Source organism: Capsicum annuum, unplaced genomic scaffold (assembly GCF_002878395.1).
Source record: "Capsicum annuum cultivar UCD-10X-F1 unplaced genomic scaffold, UCD10Xv1.1 ctg997, whole genome shotgun sequence".
NCBI classification, from domain to species: Eukaryota; Viridiplantae; Streptophyta; class Magnoliopsida; order Solanales; family Solanaceae; genus Capsicum; species Capsicum annuum.
The window spans coordinates 142,920-152,029 of record NW_025896065.1 but is presented as its reverse complement, the minus strand read 5'-3'; positions in this window follow the sequence as shown (position 1 = coordinate 152,029).

Below are 9,110 nucleotides of genomic sequence, written 5' to 3'. Positions count from 1 at the left end.
CTTTTTTATGTTTTATTTTTTTCTTTTTCATTATTTTTTTGATTGTATTTTATATTTTATATCTTTTTTGTATTTTTGAAAAAATATGGCAACGTCTAGTATAAGCCGTGGATAATGATGGAAACATCATGACTGCTCATTGTCTTTATATTAACCATCATTTTTTTCTTTTCATTTTCTCTTTTTTCATTTTTTTACTTTTTGTTTTTTACTATTTTCATTTTCTTTTTTTTTCTTTTCATTTTGTTTTCTCTCTTTTATCTTTAGCTTTCGGTTCTCTGTCTTCTTTTTCGTCTTTTCTATTTTTTTTCATTTTTATGTATTTTTTTATTTTTTGTGCCTTTTCCTTTTTCTTTTTTTTTTATTTCCATTTTCTTCTTCTTTTTTTCTTTATTTTTTTATTTTTGTTTTCTCTCTCTTCTATTTCTAGTTACTATTTCTCTTTCTTCTTTTTTTCCCTTTTTCCTTTTTTTTCGTTTTTTTTTCTTTCTCATTTTTCTGTTATACTTTATATTTGTTGTATTTTTGAAAAATGTGGCTACGCCAAGTACAAGCCGTAGATGATAAGAAAAATACCATAGTCAGTTATTATATTTGTATTCACACCATCATTTATATTTTTTCATTCGTTGATAGAATAGTATTTGTATTTTATATATTATAGTTCACGCTTGTATTTGTATTGTATTTTATAATTTGCATCTATATTTGTATTATATAGTTCCCACCATCATTTATATTTCATATAATTTGCACTTATATCTTAAAATATTGTTTTGTATTTGTATTTAATTGTTGACTTCATATTGTATTTTCATTTTTGCATAATTTCTTTCATTTTATTTGTATATGTATCCTATTTTTGTTGATATACTTGTATTTGTAAAGAACTATTGTAACTCTCCACATTTTCAGGCTAGAATTCAAATCGTTGTTCCAATGTGTATAGGCCAGAACCCAATGATACTAAGTCAATCCAAGAGTGATGATCAATTCTATAGTTTGGGAACATCTTTTATGATCAACCGAGATCATAAAAATCTCTTAACTAAAAGATGAGTTGAGAACTTTTTGTCATGACCCGAGTCGGGGCTCTGGCCGTAACAAGCTATAACGCTCCGAATCTGATACCCGCAATGCTACACAATATTCATGACCCCGAAGGACCACAAGCTAACCCATGACTGATATCTTTACCTGTATACTATATAATATATTGTATAATGCAGAAACATGAACTGAAAGGCGACAAGGTTCAAAACTGTAACATAAGATTTGATAAATCATAACATATGGATGGGGTATAATAAACCTAAAGCAACTGAAATAACTAACTGAACATGGTAGTCTAAAAAGCCTCTAACTGACTGAACTGTCTGGATAAAGAGTTGATGGGACATGTCCCCAACTAACTCCAACTAATAAATTAATTAATGAGATAATAAAAGAATGATCATGTCATCGAAAGATGGGGAATCACTGCTCACTCTGACTACTGAGACTGGAATACTACTGATACTCTGGAGCTCATGCTTCTGAACCTATGGTATAAGACACCATACCGCAAATGCTTCAGTACTTTGAATGTACTGGTATGCATATGAGGTAGGCTGAATGCATGAGGTTCATATACATGAACAATACTAGGTAACTGACTATATGAACGTGAGAATACATGCATGAATTCATAGTAACTTTATCTGAGATCGTGATAACATGAATTTACTGATAACTAACATGACTAATGACTGAGTTCTGATAACTAATATAACTGATAACATGATAGACAATATCTTACATTCTTGAATCTGATGGAACTAGATAAGCTCCCTACTGTTCTGAGTTGACTGTATCTGATAGTCCTGAGCCTGAAGAACTATCTGAGTTCTATTACTGATACTGATACTAAAACTGTGGAAAATAGTTATATAACCGACAAGACCCAAATAACACATTATAGTTGAATGGGTCCAATCTATGCCCTGATTGGAAGGGTTTCAATACCACGCCACTGGTAAGGACAATTTATGAGTGACCCTCATATAACAAGTAATTCCAATGAAAATGGTGGGAACCCTCATATGACAGGTTAAGCCACCTCATCTACCCTCATATAGTAGGCTATGATGTCTTAACTTATGCTGGCTACATAGTTCTGGAATGCAAGGATTGCTTCTAAGAATCACATCCTTATATAACAGGTGAGTTCCCATCCTTGGGTTCACTCGGTGCTAATTTCTACTCCCATTTGTATAGATACTGAACATGATTAACTGAACTGACTGGACTGAGTTAACTGAGTTCCATTGACTGATGGAATATTACTGAGGTCTGATAACTGACTAAGATTTACTGAATTTACTGAGGTTTCCTAAGTCATGAGACTGACTGAATTCTACTGAACAAGGCTTGACTGAGAGTATCTTGAGAACATGACATAGGCTCTAGGCATAAAGCTAAATTGTCGGATACAAGTACCCCTAGGACTCAATGGAAAGAAACTGACAAAGCAAGACTTTCTTGAATACATAACCCACATCACAATCCCTAATTAATTTATTAAGGCTTTTCATCAAACAATTGGTGTGCCAAACAAGGTTTTGGGCTACGAGTTACTTGAACTCAACCCTTCTTCGGGAAACCACCTAACCCTCTTTAAGCCCATTTTTAACTCTTTAAAATATGTATTCTGTGAAATCAAACTCTGAAAACTCTAGCTCTATTATGACATACATTTATATGGTATCGTCATACCATTGTCTAGAAAGTCACATCTTTGAGCCATTATTAGCACATTAAAATCTTTGTTTTCAAAAAATAAGTTTGGGACCACCATATCAATAAATTAGTTCAAAGAACTCTTTCTTTAAATTCATGTAAACACATGCAAGGGACTTTCTTTTTGTCAACATTTCAATAATATAAGGTGGTCATGTCACTTTACTCAATAACATGCAATTCTCTCTTTTAACCAAGCATATAGGTATAACAAGAAACTCCATCTCATTATCTCTAAATTATGTCAAATACTTGGATATTGAAAAGACCACTTTCAAATCATAAAACATGTACTTCAAATCATTCCCAATAAGTTCATAAACTCTAATTCATCAAAAGAGAGGGATTTCAATATTAATGCTCTCAATCAAATCTTCAATTTCATGCATATACATATAGGTATAAATCAATTTAAGGGAAAAGACCACAAGGCCAAAATAATTCTACCATTAAAAGGTTCAAATTCACAACTTAAAACATAGGATCCAAAACCCCTTTATAAATTCATGCTTGATAACTTTAAATCATATTCAAGATATTCAACAAGCCCATGTAAGATTTGAAAGATGGAACCCAGATCTTGATCCGTCTCTTGGAATTCTTGATCTTAGGGATGAGTTCTTGATCTTTAGGGATGAGTTAGGGTTTTGATTTGAGAGGAAAATTGAATTATAGAGTGTATTGTCGTTTTTGGGGCGCAAATCTTATGTTATGAATGGATTTTGGGTGAGGGAAAGTGACCGAAATTCGCCTAGACCCATTAGAAAACTGATTTAACGAGTTAAATATTCTCGTAACGTGCTGGCCAATGTGTCGCATCGACAACGTGTCGGCTTACTGCCTCATATGGAAAATGTCATAACTTTTTGTTCGATTGTCGGATTTTTGCAAAATTGGTATCGTTAGAAAAATAATTCAATTATCTACAATTTGATGGGTCTTGAGCTTAAAAATTCTATGTGTATCAAAAGTTATACACATTTAAAGTAGACCCTTGTAGAATCGAATATCCAATTTTTTATGAATGAAAGGTTCTTAGCTCAACTTTGCTTTAGGCCATTTCAATGAATATTTTTCACCTCATAATCACTTCATAGGCGAAAGATCATGACACATGAATCTAAACTTAAACCATGGAATTAGAGATTACGCATGTAGGAATGACGATTCAATTTCTAGCTTGAAAATGCAGGACATTACATTATCTCCCCATTGGGATCATTCGTCCCCAAATAATAGGTAGGGACTTTTGAGGACGTAAAAGTGTAGAATAAAGAATATAATCTTGCATTGAATAATTTTCCTCAACAAAACATACAAAGGCATCAAACGAATTTCATGGTATCCCCGACCGAAACGTGTAAGCACGAAACATGAGGCAATGACACTTTACATAGGGATGATCATGCACATGAGCTCTATGAACCATAATCATCACAACATAAGTCATGAGTGAATTTGGTGATCATAGATCTGATTTATATTGGTACTAATAATGAAATAAGATTTCGCGAAAGATAGGACAAGAAGCATTTTCTACCTTACAAAGTATGACGAATAGACTTAAACTTAGGGGAACTAATAGTCTACACTCCAAACAATCAATAGCATACTTCACACTTTTCAGCTTACATTTATCCCATCATATGTCTAGACACAAGAGTTTGAGTCGCACTACTTAAACTATAGGACCCTATACTTTACATCCCTTTATGAATATTGCCTCACCTTATCACTATCGTCAAACACTCTCGGGTTTTAATTCAAGGAATACTAACCACATAGTACATGGTATGAGTTTTCATCAATCACAATATTCAAGCCTGTCATTACTACACCCACTTCATAGATTTCCCCCACAAAGACAAGAAAACTCATCACATTCACAAAGATTTTCACCATATATCTCATTCCCAGCTATTTCTCATAATAAAAATCCATTCCCTTCTTAGCTATTTCACACAACAAAAGTTCATCTCCTTTCTTTCGCTTTCACCTATAACCTTAGCCCAAGAAATCACATCAAAAAAATTTTCACCTTCAAGACCATCTACACTCCTACCTACCACATCACTACACTTCTACATCCACCATCCACTATCATAAGGAGGGTCATTAACGGACCCGAGCACAAATGTCATAAATGGGAGTAACACTATCAGACCATAACTTATAATTGTTGCACTACTCAAGGAGGGACATGAAGTGAAGATACGATAAAATAGACATAAGGTGCTCCATATATTAAGTATTTGGATCATAAGCAGAGAGTTATTTCAAAAAAACACAATAATGTATGAATTCTTAGGATAGAGCACTGTCAGACAACATTAGTGCACATTTCAAGATAAGATTAGGGAAAGAGATTGAATTACCCTCCTAAACCTAGAAATTCATAAGAAATGGGTACCTAACGCATTAAGCGATGCACCATGTCAGTCCTTATCGATGCGGCGTGATGCATCAACATTGCATTGGCCTACTATTTTGATCATCCAAACATACCTCAAATATCATCTGAAAAATCTAAAAATTTCTTGACACACCCCCTCTACATCCCTGATCATTAATCAACTCAAGAATCTACGTCTTGATGTTGGGAAGATCAATTTGAAAATCATGGAAGTTAATAGCTCAAAAATATGACTAAGTCTTTTAACAATTAGACAAATTTTTAGGTTGTCATCTCTCCATACATGCAACCAAGAGTGGTATTGAGTCACGGAGTGTTACATTACAACTAAGACAAAGATTTCCATTTGAAGCGATTGCTCCTTCGCAAAGAACTAAAATTTTCCATGAGTTTACAAAAACTCTATCACTTTGGATAAAATGAATAGGTGACATATAGAAACATATTTCCTTTGGACCAAGCATGCTGAGAGACATAGATTTTCATGGATCACGAACAACATAACATATGGCTTGAATACATGAAAGACTGGATTACTGAGAGACATAATTGCTTCTAGTTTGGAGGTCAAATCATAAACATAAGTCTATAGAGAACTCAAACCATAGGCATAGGCATGACTTGAACATATGACGTAGGACATTAGCAGAATAATATCTGAAATGGAACTAGGAGGAGTATGCTTGAGTAAGAATAGATTTGTTATAAATCCTCCGCACAACTTGCCGAATTGAGAAAAATTTGGGAACTAACTTAATTCACCATCTCCCCCTAGATAAAAATAACAACTCTAGACTTACAAACATATCCCCACATCAAAATCTATAGCCACAACTCTCAACATAAAAGAGACATTACCACATACTTAAACTCTAAACTCTCTATGAACAACTATACTTTCAAGGCCTTGCTTTTCTGTAAGTGTAACTCTTAATTGCCTCTATATCCATCACTCTACAACTACCAGTCTCATGAGCACACATATCCCACTCCTTATCAAAAAATGGGGTATCAGTATATACATGAACACAAACTCTTCTCATTAATCTCTAATACAAAAGAACTAAAATTTTTTCTAATACATCCCCTTTCAGGGACACGAATCGTAATATCTTCTAACTCCCAAAGTCAATAACTTACGAATAATATTTTCATGGGCATAGACACCCACGCTTCTAAAGACTTAACACTCCATCTTCAATTCCTTAGAATACTATCATTACAGCTCAAATCACAAACCTACAACTTAACAAATCTGTGGAACTATACCAAAGGTGCACATTGTCTACCTATATTTCCTCAAGTTCAACTTTAATGAACACTATACAACAACTCCCCAGACTTCTTCGTACTGCAAAATTCAAAACATAAGTTTGGTATACATGACACTTATACCATACAACCTTATCTAACAACATGCTATCTCGGGTTCAACTTATTCTTATATGACTGTCACTCTTATCATCTTAATGACTCAATCATAATTCATCATTTTTAACCCTAGTTCTCATGTACACATATAACTCACAACAACCACATCAACTTTTCAAAAATCATCAACCTACACCATTTCACACATCACATCAAACTTGCTAATTACTCCACAAAACATGCATCATTAATCTTAAGCTATTATTCTCACCACTACACTCCATATCTAAACTCCACATCTAAAGTTTAAGCCTATTGTCTATCCTCAATTATATACCACCGGTAAAGCATGCCACATATTATAATAGTCCATCAAATTGAGAAATCATTCCAAATACTTTACTTCACTTAGCTACTATCTACAATCACAACCCCACCATAACCTTATTATTACAACTCAAAATCCGCTACTTACCTTTTCACATGAAATACTAGTTTACTACTACTAAAGGAAATACCATCAAAGGGGGTAAAGTCACACAATAGTATTAGTCGATCTTAACCTTATAGTATAACCCATTTCAATCTTATCAACATATTCTAATTCCTCATATCATACTTATGTAACCAATCATACATCACAATGATTCTATACTTATTACTTATTAACTAATCTACCCCTTTATACTTACCACTTATAAATGATTTGTACAACAACCATAACTATCTCTTTGAGCTCCTTCTCTATTTTGAATAAATAATAATCATATCCAGTCACTTTCTTCACAAACTACCATACAATATAAAATTATTGCTACCATATTATCTATTACTATAAAATGGAAAACCATACTTAATTAACAGTTCTACAACTAAAACTCTCTATTTACACAAAAGTTACCCCCACTCTGACTTCAAACCTTGTGACTCTGTATCATGAACTTCCTGACAAACTCAGTACCAATAAGTCATGACACTTTAACATACACTACTACTCGGGTGGAAATACAGTTCCAATATTCTGCTACACATCACTACCCTTATGGAAGACATTTGTAATTAGAATTTTAGAAAGGGACTAAATAGAATTTGTACCTTAGGCTAAAAGGCACGATTTTATTAGAATAAAGGTATACACTCAAATCAATACACCTTATGTACTAATGGACTCCTCTCAAGTCCTTATGCTATTTCATAACTTTATGGATAACTCAATGAAAGAGAACCACATTATTAGGAGAGCTAGGCTCTTAGACTTTTATCACCTCAACAGTGAGGCATGGCCCATGAAATTAGAATGAGGAAGGAACTTGGATAATTTTCTTATGGATGACCCTATAGCACGAACTAGAGTATGAAAGAATAAGAAACAACTCCTAAATGTCTGGTAGCATCCTGATTATAGGTGTGGTGCACAACACACCCAAAAGAAAGACTCTACTAGACATAATTTTGCAGACACCCTGGGTTATGAACCGTGCTCTAATACTAAGTTTGTCATAACCCAAGTCGAGGCCCTAGCCGTGGTGAGCATCCCAAATCATAAAGGACCGAACACCCTTTCCTATCTTGTAATGATGGACAATATTCATGCAATAAAGAAAAGATGCAGAAAATAATTCATAATGGAATCATGGTCATACTCTGAGTTTAATTTGATAATAAAGAAGGAAATCTAACAACATCTAGACAACAGATAAATTAGTTTGCAAAATCTCTACTACATGCAAAAATAACAACTATTTGAAACTGGGACAAGGCCCCCAGCAGACCTAAACCCAAAATAAATAACAAAGTCTGAAAGACATGGGCCACCCAGAATAAAGAAGGCTTACCCACTGTACACTTCACTTCTATCTGAAAACTCTATGACTTAGCAGGACCTCTAGATTGAGTCTCAGACCTTGAAAGGTAGGGGGTCAATACAATTGTACTGGTACATAGAGCAAATCCAAAAATAATAATTTTTATTCAACATAGATAAGAGAAGTTCAAAAATAGTTCATAAATATAACATATGATATGAAAACACATGGGCATTTTTAGAAGACAATGAACAATTATCCGAACTTTGTGACATACTATTTATTTTACTTCTGGACTACGTAGTATACCCTACAACTCTGAAATTCCATAGGCTATATGGAATCTGCCCTTAGCTAGGTAGCTAAGGCCCCAACCCGAGTTTGCCGCTAGGGTTGGAGTCTTTCTTTTTGATATTCCTTAATGCACTAGGCCAGTGTATAATCACTCTTGGAGAAATAATGAACCCATATCGGCAAAACACAATTTTGGGCTATGAGTTATTTGAAATCAAGCCTTCTTTGGGCAACCACCTAACCCTCTTTAATCCTATTTTTAACTCTTTAAAACATGTATTCTCTGAAGTCAAAATATGAAAACTCTAGCTCTATTATAGCATACATTTATATGGTATCGTACTACCATTGACTTGCAAGTCACATCTCTGAGCCATTATTAGCATATTAAAATCCCTATTTTCAAAACATAAGTTTGGGATCACCATATCAATAAATCAGTTCAAAGA